The following is a 14,899-nucleotide window of genomic DNA, read 5'->3' as shown; positions in this document are numbered from 1 at the left end:
TTTTTTCTTGTATTACAAAAAAAAAAAAAAAGAAGAAAAGGAAAATAAATGATTGCAAAATAAAATTGCAGGCATGAAGATAAGTAGCTTTATTTTCTGAACTTCAGAGTAGCTCTGTTAACCCTAGTGAAATCAGTTGATACTACTGTTCTTTGGAAAATCAGTCCTATAGGAAAAAAGGCGTGTTTGCGGGGGGAAGGGGAATATTGATTGTTTGTTTGTTTTTTAACAGGCAACAACCTATTTGGGTGGAAACTGTGAACTAAAGTGGATGGATTCCTTTTATCTGATCATATACCTGTGAAATAATAAAGATAATTCAAAGAGAGGAGAATAAAAATGGTTTGCTTTGGAGATTCAGCACTTTATTATTTAAGGATAAAGAATGTCTAATAGCCATTAAAATGAAAATCAAGGAATATATAAATTTTAATTTGTTCTTTGCTTTATATCACAGTGCACTGAAGGCTTACAAAGTGACTTTTAGAATCTGGATTTTAGGTATATGTCATGAAATTAGGAAATGCCAAAGGCAAGAAAAATTGGAGCTATTAGCAAAGCTAACAATAAAAAATTAGAACATCAAAAATCCCATAGTAAAGAGCTTATGTAGAATTGCTACAGATTAAGGCACTATTGAATAATATTGCTGTTAAAGAAGCCAATTATTTTTATAGAGCAAATAATTTTTTCTATGATAATTCATATAAAACTGGTAAATGGTTAACTGCTTTAATAAAAAGGGAAGAGAAATCTCAACATAACAGCAATTTATATAAAACAAGGGGTGATAATGAACAAGAAGAATTAGTAAGCGATAGCTCCAAGGCATATTATATGACTACATAAATCTGAAACTTGAAAATGAAATCCAAATTTTGAGACTGAAAATTAAAATCTTGAGGGTTTTTTGTGTGTGTGTTTAGTTTTGTTTAATGTTGGAATAAAGAGATTATCCAAAAAAGTCTGTAAGCCATCAGGCCTCAGACACCAGTCAAAGGTAGATCTTCATTGGAGTTTTTAATACTATATTTAAATAGTATTTTAATACTATATTTATAAATTAAATAAGGTCAGTTTCTCCTTATTAGGTAAAGTAAGTGCATGTGCTTACTACATTTCTATTCCATCTACAGTCATCTCAGTGAGTGAAGATTCAGTTTTACTCGTCTTCTTCTATTATACAAGGAAGTCAAACACAGAAAAACTGTCCCTGGTTATCTTCTTATCGTTCCTGCTTACTTTGTTTTGGTAGACAGAAAAGACCTAGTGAAGAAGTTGTTCCTTCATTTATCTGGAAGCACTGCTACTTAGGAACATAGTGGTATTAAAGGAACATGCACATTGTGGAGTCCTCCTCTTATCTCATCTACTTTTCCCTGATATTACTGGAAGGATTTTTTTTCATCCTGAGTAAATATTTATGCTGAGATGAGCATGAGATTTGGTCTCATTTCTAACACCTCACTTTAACTGACTGTTGTTCATCTGCTCAGAATGAAATTAATAATCAAGGAGAACTGTCCGTGATTTAAAACCTTGGAGTTCTTTGTTTCTCATGTTTATTTTCCTTTGAAGTAACAGGAAAAAAAAAGAATTCTTGTGCCTGGAGATGTCAGAGGCAATGGTGTTCACAATTAAGACAGGACCTGTGAAGACGGGACATAATATAAAAGAAATATATTTACACTTGCCTACCTAAAAAGAATTTGTTTTTGCGATGCCTTAGAACTATCCAACTTTGGCTACTAATGTTCCAGGCCAATACTCACATTTTTTTGTGCAAGAAGACTGTTGTCCTTTCCAAGTTTTCTAGGTAGACTTTATACAGATATGGAAAGAATTACAAAATGTCATAGAAGATGTTATCGATTCTTTGCAGAGGTATTAGTCTCCTCACAAGAAAACTTGCTCTTTGATGGCAGAATAGCTTTTGTTTTACAACTCTTTGGGTAGGGATGGTTGCATCTCCTTGGTGTGCTGGCACAACAGTAGATACCCTCAAGCTTTATGGTTATTTAGCACCATGGGGACTATTAACTGCTGGTAAGACTGCAGTTTGAGTTATTGGATTTCAATAACAGTTGCAGACTTGGCCTTTAATCTAATTTCCAGTGTGCTGTTTTATTTCTGCTTCATCCAGCATGGTGTCAGCAATGCAGGATCAGGCCATTCAGATTTGCTTACTGACTACTAATAAAACTCAATATAGAAATTATGGCCTGAAGTCACTATTTAACAAAGGACACAGCAAGACTTTGACTACTGAGAGACATTTTAATAGTTTGACTTTCTGCGATCCTGAGAATGTTTTCATTTAAAATAGGTTCCATGAATCAGCACATTTCAGAAAGAAATAGCCCAGTAAAAATAGGCTTGTACTCTTAGTGTTTTTCTAACAAATTAACAGATTAGAAAGATATTTTTGTAAAGAAACGAATGTATATGCACCGAAGGAATCTGTTTCATTTGTTTGAGCATGTTTTTGCGGTGCACATTTCTGTTCTGTGAAGTTTGGAGCATTTTGTGATGACTGGAAAGTGACGGACTGTTATATAAATCAAGAGAGTAGTTACCTGAAAACTGTGAAGGGAATACATTCCTTTTTTACAAGAACTATACGCACAGAGTTATTCATGACAGATTTCTTCTGCCTTACTCAGTGAACGTAGTGTGTGCACCACTACCACCTTGGGATTTTGGTCAAATGGAAAGAAAAGGGTTAAAGTAAAGGGAATACAAATTGTTCAAAGGAGAAGATATGTCCTTTTACGCCTTAGGTGACTTTGGGTTTTAGAAAACATGCTGTTAATGGAAAAACATTTTCATTTTTCCAGTCCCTGCTGAGAGTAGATAGAAAACTGGAGGGCTGGTTTGGGTTTGTCCAACTAATCACATTTCAAAATGCCAGTCTGATGAACACTTGAGAAAGAAATAGGCCACTGTTAAAGTTTCAGATCTTTTCTTTATATATTTACTGCATTGAAACTGCTACAATTCAGAGCCAAGTCAAAATAAATCTAAAAATCTTGTGTTCTCCAGTTTATTCCTTGTTCATATCCTGTCTTGCTGTATGTACACAAATACCCTTAGATTTACATGTAGTTTCACTCCTGCACTGACTTACCAACACATCATTTAAGCCCCCAGCTAATAACATAACAGACAAAAAGCTGCTCGAAAAGGCAGAAGTATGGAGACAAATAGTGGCTGTTGTCTTTAGCTGAATCCACACTCACAACATGAGCTGTTTCTACTGTCTTTTGCTGGCCCACTCAAAAGCTATAAATGTTTATTTGAAAAAGAATACAGCCAGTTAACTCAGTTCACTCAAAGGGGAAAGAAGAATTACAGAGAGGACAGAAATAAGGCAGTCTTCCCTTGGCAGCACTGCATAAAGTGTTGTAGGGGAAACAGTTTCTTCATCCCTTCCCAATCTCTCACCGGTTATTACACTAAAATGCACCCCAGACAATCACTATCATAATGAGGTTAACGGATATGATAAATTCAGCAGAACTGTTCTTTGTTTTTGATTGACTCTGTGGTTGTGAACTCCTAACTTCATCCTTCCCACACTTTACTCTATGACAGTTTTTTTTTTTACTGGGTCTAATCTAAGTATCCGTTGACACATGTAAAGATTTTTGTGAAATCCTTGAATAAAAATTGTGGCAATAAAAAGTAATATAATTGTGAAAACGCCTTGCAGAAGGAGTTCCTTCTTTTTCTAGGACACCCCTCTGGTGAAGAGTCATGCTGCTACATCAGATCACCAGAGAAGCAAAGATTGTGCTTGAGCACAGAGGATCCCGTGTACATTTTGCAGAGCCAGAAGGCAATTACTTTACTGTTGCCTGGTCCACACAAATACCATATAAAGAGAAGAGAAAATTTAAAATACATTTTTAATGCTGCAAGATTAAAGAAGAGTGCCATAAACAACTGTCATCATTCGGTGTGTGATATTTTACCCATTTCAAATTTACAGTGTCCCTTTTAAGAGCCATAAAAATCTTTAACAGTTGTGCTGCTGTAGGGCTTACACTTATCTGTTGTAAAAAACAAGTGGGAGTCAGTGTAATGAAAGAGGTGCATTTGCCCTCAAATTCCTTTAGGCACTGAATTAGATATCTTCAAAACAGGGCATGGATCAGAATTGCTTTTTGCTAATCAGGGTAACAGTCATTTTCAGAAAGAGGATGTGTGGGGTATTTTACCTGTGCATAAGCATAATCTTTTGTTGAATAAAATTTAGAAAATAAAATAAAATAAAATAAAGTGAATGTGAACACTCTTTCTTTTCTGTTCCCTTGCCCCTAACTTCCACATCTGCTCAATGTGCACAGCAGCCTTATTCTGATCTCTGTATGCATAAGGAATCTTTTAAATCAAAACATGGGCAGCTGGGAATATTTTTAAGTATCTTCTAGGCTAGCAAAAGTATGGTGTAAGAGAATTCCTGGTGCTGCACATTAGGGCTTCAGAATGACAACTTTAAGATTTGGGATTATTTTTAGGGGGGGGCTGAAGGGGGAGAGAGAAAGAAAAAAGAAAATTTAAAAAAAAAAAAAAAGAGAGAAAATTATTATAATTATTATAGGAGCTGGACAGCAGAACAAGATGAGCAAAAGTTACTGCTGCTTTCATTTCACTGGTCTTCTGCAGGCTCTCTGCCCTGGCCATCCCACTCTTCCCATCTGCCTGATTTGTCCCTTTCCTAGTGTCTTCCCTTGATGGAGTGTCAGCAGCAGGAGAGAAGAGGTGTCAAAGCAGAGGAGGATGGTTCAGAGCGAACCATGCCTCACTGCTGGGAGCAGGGGAACCAGAACTTCGTCATCTCATTCCTTTGCAAAACTGTTTGCCAACATTTTGAAATAAATGGGCAAGACAGGATTCTTAAAATTCCACTGGCTACCAAGCATTAAATGTACATGGCTATTAGGGATAAAGGTTCTTCTAATCAGTTTTATTTATTAAAATACAGCTATGTGTGCATATCCAAGCAGGACTTTAAAGCAGTCAGAAGGTAGGAGTTATCAACAGTGTAACTAAACATAACGTTAAAGTCCCAAGTTTGAAATATGAAAATTGGATTACACAGCTTAAATACAAAAAGACTAACCTTTTCCAACAATATTTTTATTTAGAGAATTGTCACTTTCATCAGAGGAACAGATTTTGCTTGAAGTAAAAAAATTAAAAAGAAATTTTTTCCCCCAAACTTATCATGTCTAACTAAAGATAGGACCATCTGCCCACTTACACAAGCTGGGTGTCTGGCCATGAAAGCCTGATTTTTCATGCCAAATTGAATAGTTATCAATGGCTTAATATTTATTTACTTATTTGAGGGGAAAAAAATCAAGCAGCAAAAATTAATTGGTTAATTTGCAAAACTTGCTGTTCCACTGCTGTTTCTCTCATAGTATCTTAACACACCTGATGAATGTGGTTGCTGTGTAGGCAACCAGCACAAAGCCCAGTGAGGCCCCATCACTCCCAGTGGGATCCCAGTCAACTGTTACCCTGGGAATCTGACTGCAGTTTTCAAAGGAACACAAATGTTTGTTTATCAAAATAACAATATGAACTGCTATTTGAGTGCTTCATTTATCCAGCATACTTAAGTGGCTAATCAGTAGTAATAGCTTATTATTAAACACAAATGGTTTCTTATTTACATAAATAAGGCTAATGTAACTTCTCTTGCCAGTTTTGGCGTACTTGATAGCCATCACAGACTGTACTGGCATCCAAAGAGCCTTCAGTGGTCTTGCCAGCTTAAGCGGCAATAAATCTGATCTTCATTTTTAAACTGCAGTTTAATACTGCAGTTTAATATTGCCATAGCCTACAAGATGGATTTGAAAATTTGCATTTGGTTATGACTTTTTGCAAGAGCAGCCTTCCTAAGTTTCACAGTTGGTGCCATTGACATGTTCATCAATGGCAACATGATCACATTGCTGCTCTTCATCAATATGTTGATGGTACATAGACACTGGAAGGGTAAAAATTAAAGATTTCATCCCTTGCCAATGCAGAATTGCTATTTATTTGGGGTCTATTTTAATTTTGACTCATTTGGGGACTTTATTCAATACACTAAGGGTTTGCTTAAACAGGGACACTCAGGAAAGTTAATCCAAAGTAATTAAAACAGTGAATTTAAAGTGGATTAGTTAAACCACATTAAACCCCAGTCCACACTGGGGTTTAATGTGGTTTAACTAATCCACTTTAAATTCATACCTTTAGTTAATTTGGATTAATTTTCCTGAGTGTCTCTGTTTAGACGAGCCCTAAAGCCCCAATCCTGTAAACAATTTACGCATATGAGTATTTGTATGTGACGTACTTAATTAGCCTCGATTCAGGAAAACACTTAAGCCCCATTGAAATCAACAGAACTTAAGTGTCAGTGGGTGGCTTTTTCCAAATCAGGACCAAAGGCACCACAGGTATAAATGCTGCCCTGGACGCTATTCACAGGAATTACTGTTCATTTTTAGATACTTCTAGCCCTTTCCTTGATATCCATACTACTTTTTCTTTTTCTTTTTCCTTTTTCTTTTCTTTTTTTTTTTTTTTTTTTTTTCTTGTTTCTTTTCATATATATATATATTCATATATAGGAAAATTTCATATAGCTTTACTCCATTCTAACTACCTTCCCCATATCTCTAGGCACAGATCTAACATACACGCTGTACATCAGGTCATGCTGACAGGATTCCGCTGATGCACCATGTATTTCACCATCAGGAGCTTGGATTCTTTACATCCTTCAGAGGAAGTCTCACCTGAGGCAAATTTTAGCTGAGCTAGATTGGAGCGCATGGATCTTGTTGTTCTCCTCATTCTTTCTAAAATCAGTTCATCTGTTTATCTCTTGCTCCCTCTTCTTTGCTTGATTCATTTAAAATATTTCAGAATGCATTAAGTAGCACATCTTTGTCAAATTTATGTGATGAATTTCATCATTTTGAACACAACTGTCAGTATGTCAAGCTACATGTGTTACTGAGAAAGCATGAGCTGTTTGGTTTTCTACTGGAGGGAGATGTATTTTGGTTAGGCATTTGAGAAATGTAAAAGAGAAGGTGACTGATAGAATCTTATCACTTTACATGTTCACCATTCATCTTATTTAGACATCACTAAAACCAAGAATTTTACAATTACTTAAGACCTGTTTCAGTCAAATGAGAATCATAGAATCATAAAATCAACAAGGTTGTGGTCATGTGATCATCCAGTCCAACTGTTCACCTGTCACTAATAGCTCCCACTAAACCATGTCCCTCAACACAACATCCAGTCGTTCCTTGAACACCCCCATGGTCGGTGACTCCACCACCTCCCTGGGCAGTCCATTCCAGCGCCTGACCATCCCTTCTGAGAAGTAATACCTTCTAATGTCCAGCCTGAATCTCCCCTACCGTAGTTTGAAATGTCTATTGCCAAGCTGTACTGTATGTTAGAGGCAAAATTTTTCTCTTTTTTTTTTTTTTTCTCCTTTCCCTTTCCCTTTCCTTTTCCCTTCCCCTTCCCTTTCTCCTTTCCCTTCCCCTTTCCCTTCCCCTGCCCTACCCTCACCTCCTTTATTTTTTTTTTCATGTGGATGTAGACAAGTAGGCTTAGAGAATGAAAAAGGCAGAACAATATTCATAATTAATTCAAGTTTTGTTTTTGTTTGTTTGTTTATGATTGGCAAATATTTCAAACAAATGCATAAAAAGAAAACTTCAGAGCAAATTAGTGATTCTTTACAATGGAAATTATGAGATTCATAAAAGAAAAAAAAAATTAGAATCAATATACCTGTTCTTAATGGGCATATATAGAATACATCTCACTGCAGAGTCTAGAATTGCTAGGAGTACACTAAAAGTACATCTTAGTTTCTCTATGGGAATACAGTTGCTAGATAAGGGAGCTTCTTTTGACTCATGGAAGAAGCTGCAGTCATTATAATTTGCTAAATTTCTGGAGATATTCACAGATTCCTAAGGCGGTAAAGTTTTCCAGATTCCAGATGAAACATAAAACTCAAACATGTATCGAGTGTATGTATACTTAAATAAATACACTTGCATATGCACACAATCATATATATATTCTAAATAAAATAAAAAAAAAATATAATTCTTATATATTAGAAAATCTGATGAACTTTTCACACTGAATACATGAATTAACTAAGCCAAAAAGTGAAGACTTTTTCTTTGTAATGAAAGAAACTGAGAAATCTATACTAAATCTTTCAAAATAGATGAAATCCAGCTAAGTATCATCTCTGTGTTAATAACTTCACTTTGTAGCTGATAAACAAACTGGATACTCCTCAAAGAGTGAGAAACTATAATGTGTTTCTAGGTGTGTTACCAGATGAGATTCCTCACGTAAGAAGTGAATACAGGAAGTTGCTATTTTTCACATTTCTTCCTCTTAAATTGGTTTATGCTGCCATATGAGTAAGCAGCCTAAGAATTTTTTGCTATGGATTTTACTTACATTAAGGACATCAAGAACTTGTATAAAATTTAGCAAGATTACAGACCAAACAAAATGAATAAAGCAATTAATCATGCAAGTTAGTATAAAACAAGATTTTTCATACTTCCAGTGTGCAACCGAGTAAGATTTCACCAAATCTTCCTCTTAAAAATGCTTCATGCCTTAAGAACATTACAGTCAATGCCTAATATAATATAATGGGAAATATACAACTACAAATATTATTTCATCTTCATCTATGCAAAGCTTACACATCTTGTTTTGTAAATCTTCATACTGGTCATATTTTCAGTGTAAATTGAGAAGGTAAAAGCTTTTTGTTCTTAACCCCTCTGTAATCTTATAAATATAGAAAATAATAGTATTTGGAATTTATTTTTTCCTTTTATTATTGACTAAGTAAAAGGAATTCAACCCTTTACAATTAAAACTGTGGTCTAATTTTGGGGTGGAACCTCCATTCAGGCTTAAATTGCCATTTTAAGTGTTACTACGAGCCTAACAATTGATTGCAAATGAAACAAGAATAAACTACTTTTGGCAGATTCTGCTGTTGTTTTTCCTGCTGGCTTTTGTTACAGCTTTTATTTTCCATGGGAAAATTTTCATATTGAGAATACCGAGAGGGCCAAATCTTTTAAGACATCCCCTAAGTGCACACACAATTAGATATCCTATGCTCATGTAATTACTCCAGTAGTTATTTAGACAACTCACAATTGCCTGATTTGAGTACACAGTTGGAGGATGTGCCAAAGGCAGGTGCATACTTCTTTTTATTTTTTTTTTTCAGTTTAACAGTAGCACAAATCTACAGGTTTAATTCTTTACATCGCCCTTTCACCTCCCGAGAGAATGCTGCTTATACATGTATTCTTATATAAAGTGTACTGTATTACAAAGGCAGAAAATATGTATTTCCACATGGTTACAGTGGACTGGTCACTGTGATATACGCAAACTGACTGTAGATGGCTGTATGATTTCTAAATCAAATGCTGTGCCCTGTATTGAACTAAAATACAATTTCATTACTGAGCTGTTAAGTATTCAAAGCATATTTTACTAGACAAGAATTAGATGTTTGACTGCTTTTATCTTTCTTAATCTGCTGACATAAAATAAATGTGAGGAGTGACAAACAGAAAATCATGATATCAAACACAAACTGAAATAACCGGATTGAAATTAATGGGTCTAATGACATTGACGTCATACAGGAAGGACCTCATTTCTTCAGGTTCATTGTTTGTTGCTTTTTTTCTTCTGGGTGGGGGGCAGCAGTAATTCTATTTATTTATTTATGCTTGTGCTTTTAAATCTGCAAACCTTTAAATTTAAATTCCTCTTTCTATTTTAAACATTCTCTTGTAGCATGAAATTTCAGTGCACTGATGTAAAACACTACCATCAGCAGACTGGAACCTACTTTGGTCTCTCTTTTTCTTAACATCTGGGAATCAAAAACATCTGTAGACTGGCATGTAGATTTCCTTTCAAAGCATCTTTGGCAAAACCATAAGGATGTGTTGATTATATTGCCCTAAAACAGCCCACAAAGCATTGAAGTTTTTTTCTCTGGAAATCAGGAGTATTGTAAGAAATGTCATCCGAGGTGAGACACAACACCTTCATTCTTTACACAATTATTACTAAAGTTACTACATTTTATTTTATTTTAGCTTCATATTTTGGGGTACATCTCAGATGGATTGATCGTTCCTATGCCGTCCATGCTATCAAACCGTGCCAATTTTAGACTCATTTTTCCTAGATTGAGACACATGTAATAAAACTGTTTTAGCTAGCATTATACTATGGACTGTGTGTCTACTTCGTCCTTTCTGTTCTGTATTAGTATCACCAAAATGTTTAGATATCCATTGCGCTACCAGGTCTAGTCAGAAAATACAAAACTGTAGCAAACAGCAATTTAGGGCATATTGTATTTTTGGACAGTTGTATAAATGTGCCAGATCTTGCATTTTGGTTGCAACAAGCCCATGCATCAATGCAGGATTAGGGCAGTGGCTGGAAAACTGTACAGAGGAAAAGACTCCATGAGTGTTGGTTCTCACTTGGCTCAACGTGAACCAGCAGTGTGCCCAGGTGGCCAAGGTCAATGGCATCCCGACGTGTATCTGAAATAGTGCAGCCAGCAAGAACAGGGAAGTGATCCTTCCTCTGTGTTTAGCACTGGTGAGGCTGCAGTTTGAGTACTGTGGTCACTTTTGGGCTCCTTACTATAAGAAAGAAACTAAGGCCCTGGAGCTTGTCCAGAGAAGGGCAGCCAAAGCTGACGAGGGGCTATGGAGCACCAGTCTCATGGGGAGCAGCTGAGGAAATTTGTTTAGTCTGGAGAAAAGGAGGCTCAGGAGAGAACTTATTGCTTTCTGTAACTTCCTGAAAGGAGGTGGTAGGGAGATGGGTATTGACCTCTTCTCCTAGGATACAGTGACAAGACAAGAGATAATTGCTTCTCAGAAGGAATGGTGAGGCATTGGAGCAGGCTGCCCAGAAGGTGGTGGAGTCACTGTCCCTTGGGGCATTCAAGAACTACGCATATGTGTCACTCTGGGACATGGTTAATGGGCATGATGGGGATGGGTCAACAGTTGGACTGGATGATCTTAGCGGTCTTTTTCAACATGACTAATTCTGTGATAAATATGTATGTAACAGCCCTTCTGGCAAGTAAAACAAACCCTCCAGTGCTAAGTGGTCCGCTAAAACAGCTCACATGCTTTTAGAACTTACAATGAATGCCCAGTCAGTGCTAAGCAGTGTCCTTGGCAGCCACAGGCCTTTGTCACCAGGCAGAAGGCTCCCAGTCAGCTTAGGTGCCAGCAAACACAGCTCAGCACATCATTTAGAATGTTCCAGAACCGCACTGGTTTGTGACATTCACGTCCTCCTTCTATGAGGAAGTTTCCTGAGTGGCGTGAACCCAGCCAGCTGCTTCCAGAGAGAGCTGCACTGAATTCATTTCAAACTACACCATTTTAAGCCACTCCGGGTATGTTTTATGTACAAAACAGCATCCTGGGCATCCTTAGAGGGCGACTGGCACCCGAAAAGGAAGGGGGGGAGGGGGGGAAATGAGGAAAAAAAAGGAAAACCTCCTAATCTCAACAAGCCCCAGCGCCCTACTCTGCTGCTGCTGCTGCTCCGAGGACTCGCGGAGCGGGCGGCAACGAAGCTGCTTCACTGCCCATGCCGAAGCCCGATCCGACTCGTCCTCCTCCGCCCCGTCAGGCCGCCGCCTTCCCGTGTGTCCCTCAGGGCCGCGCTTGCCCCAGTGCCGGGCAGGGAGCGGGGAGCAGGAAGCGGGACCCAGGAGCACAGAGCGGCACACACAACCCCCGTCCTGCCGCGGCCTCGCAGCCGTGTTGCGCGCCTGCGCGCAGGCAGAGAAGGAGGCGAGGGGGGTGGGTGGGAGGCGGTGCTATCGCGCGTCTCCGCGTGCGGACAGGGAGCCCTTCCCCTTCCCTTCTCTTCCTTTCCCTTCCCCGGGCCTCCCCCACCGCCTCCCCCTGCCCCGCATCCCTCTCAGGGCGCCGGGCCGGCGCGGGGGTCTGCGAGCAGCGCAGGGAGGTAGGGAGGGAGGCGGGGAGGGAACGGGGATTGAGAAAGAGAGAGAGAAAGAGACTGAGCCAGATCTTCATGCCACTGCAGGCAGCAGCAGCAGCAGGTAAAACCAGCCCCGGAGCATCTGCTCCCTTCACCCGCTTGCCCCCCTCCCCGCCGGCCGCCCCGCAGTCAAAGTGCGCCAGCCCCCGCCGGGGCCTCTCCCGGCAGCGCCGCCCCGTCCCGCAGCCCTCGGCCGTCGGCGCGCAGCGCTGGGGCTGGTGAGGCCTGCGCGCAGCGGGTGCCGCGGGCCGCTGCCCGGCCTCCTCCCGCTGCTTCCCGCGGGGCCGCCTCCTCCGGGCCTGGCGGAAGGCAGGTGCTCCCGGTAGGGACCGCTGAAGCCAGAGCTTTGGATCTGGGAGGTGGAAGCAGGGAGGGAGGAGGAGGCAGATGGTCATAAGGTGGTCCCCCTCTGGATTATTATTATTCCTTTTCCCCATTGTTGTCGGTGGTAATTCTGATGGCTGAAAAGGGGAGAGTTAAGGTCAAAATGATTTTTCTTTTCCCAGGACTTGACAAAGAGTTTTTGGAAAAGGCAGGTGTTCCCTCCACTTTCTTGACCCCAGTGACTCTTTCCTTTCGTTCCCACCCATCTGACCCCAGTCTGTGCTGACTGTCCGATTTATTGCCTACATAGTGACTTAGTAATTGCCACATTTGGTTATCTTTAGGTTACAGTAGTTCAAGCGGTGTAGTAAGTATGGATTTCAGTGCAAGGGCTGCAGTTGGCAGATTTTAGTTGATGGAGGGTTTTCTCCTCTTAGGTTTCTGTACTATACCCAGCAGTTGTGTAGTGTAGGTACATATCCTATGGTGTTATTCATCCTGGTGGCTTCATGGTCCTCTTTTAAGGAATAGTTGTCCCATCACATTGACAGAACATTGCTTTAAGTGGTACATATGACTTGAAATACTTAACAAACAAGAAGAATGTTAACTATGTGAAAGACTCATATTCCAAATCATACTAGATTGGGAATCAGGAGTCAAGAATGATCTTCTAGTTTTGCCATACGGCCATACAGCATCCTTTTGCGTCTTTATTGCCAGCAATCCTGCTTATCTGCCCTTACAGAGTACTCTGCAACTTGGTTTACAAAGCACAACTATTCTCATACCAAGGAAACTTTCATTAAAGTTTATCAATTCTGTTATTTGCCACACTCATTCAGTAATAGCATCTCTATGAAAATGAAACCTTCCATGACGTACCCAAATAAATATGAGCTGTTTATTGGAATTTAAAATATTTTTGAAAAGTTGAGGGTAGTAAAACACACAGAGAAGTTAATCCCAGATCCCACCTGTCTCGGAATCATTGCTGACTACTGGCTTTGTAGCTCAATTGAACTGGCAGTCCTAAAGCTGGGTAGTAAGAACAGTGTATCACTTCTGGGCAACAGTGTTTTTTCTTTTGGAAACCAGTCCTTGTTTTGTAATGGTTGTCTGACTTAATGTTATCAGGGATAACTAATTGCCAGACTTCCTGTTTATCGACATGTGTGGCCCGTTCACATCACATGCATACATATAATATGGTAGTGATTACTGAACTAGGTGCAATTTAGGTTTTGTACCATACTGACACATCTGATAAAAACAGAACTAGATACAGCCTGGCCCAGAGAAATTGTTGAGTTTTTAAACTTATATGAAGTTCATAACATTGTTAAACCATCAACCAGAACTTACCCTCGTGTGACTTGCACACCTTCATTATGAACTTCAGCTCATAACAATGTATGAGAGCACAAGCAAATCCTCTTTATGCGTATAAGCATATATTGGGAAGAAGGTGCATGATTGATTTCTCCTCCCTCCCCCTAAATTCTACGATGGCTTCATAGTTTGTAGAAATGGTTGATATAGTCATCCTCTATGCAGGCTGAACATTTTAAGAGATACTGTTGGCATCATTTTGTTGGTGAGGAGAAGAGACAGGAGGATGTTCTCCAGCTTGGTGAATAGCAATTACGATGAAGTAAGGGCTTGTACTGGAGGTAGTGTTCAAGAATTAATAATGCTGGTGGGATTCTTGTTTTGTTTTGCGCTGTTTCACCTGAGGGAAGTCACAAGCCCAATTGTATACAAGTAATTTTCAGATTGTGCTGCAGCGTTAACAGAGATCACTTGTCACACCAAAAGTGGTTCATACCTTTCCTTAAAGTGCCGTGGCACCTGCAAGAGTGACACTTAGCCTTGTGAAAACATTCCTCTCGCGTTTGTCCTCTGTGTTACAGAGTTGGTTTTACTCTATTGTTCTTTTCTCTTTTGTTTACATTTCAGTAGCGGGATTCTTTTGGAATTTGCTACCTCATATTAGCTTGTCAGTGAAGTGTGATTTGATGGAAGCATGTTATATGTACTCTGCCTGCCAATGATTTACACTACTGTAGAGATATTTGCTGTCTCTGGGTTACTGTTGCTATTATAACTTCATTTTTTACTGTGGAAGGACTATGCAAAGATCTACTTCGCACTTTGCCCTGCAAGGAATTCTGCTGCTGAAGTCTTTTTAGAAAGTTTACTCTGTGCTTCATCCTTAGGAGCTTTATCTTAAACTGTTAGGTACACTGCTGTAATTGGCAACAGCTGTTGCTGAGAATTGTGGAGGATAGACAGTTTCTGAGATAATCAGTAAGTAGTCCATTTGAGGCTTTGTTGATTAGCACGTGTAAGAGAATTTTGGATCAGGAGTCAGTGATGACTACAGAGTGCAAATGTGATATGGTATGTAAATAGTTTGCCT

The 14,899-nt window shown here is 39.2% G+C and overlaps 1 protein-coding gene across 4 annotated transcripts in view; it reads left to right on the top strand.

Annotated features, from left to right (window-relative positions):
- Positions 1–11,964: 11,964 nt before the first annotated feature.
- TBC1D5 (TBC1 domain family member 5) overlaps positions 11,965–14,899 on the top strand; it is a 293,172-nt gene continuing 290,237 nt past the window's right edge. For 3 of the 4 annotated variants that reach the window (XM_072328750.1, XM_072328749.1, XM_072328748.1), the window contains exon 1: positions 11,968–12,214. The gene's annotated coding sequence lies outside the window, so the exon portion shown is untranslated. Of the gene's footprint in view, positions 12,215–14,899 lie in introns of all 4 variants that reach the window. The other variant, XM_072328747.1, reaches the window with a different exon arrangement.

The sequence above is a fragment of the Excalfactoria chinensis genome, chromosome 2, assembly GCF_039878825.1.
Source record: "Excalfactoria chinensis isolate bCotChi1 chromosome 2, bCotChi1.hap2, whole genome shotgun sequence".
NCBI classification, from domain to species: domain Eukaryota; kingdom Metazoa; phylum Chordata; class Aves; order Galliformes; family Phasianidae; genus Excalfactoria; species Excalfactoria chinensis.
Note: the sequence above shows the minus strand (reverse complement) of the source record. Positions and strands in the feature narration are given on the sequence as shown.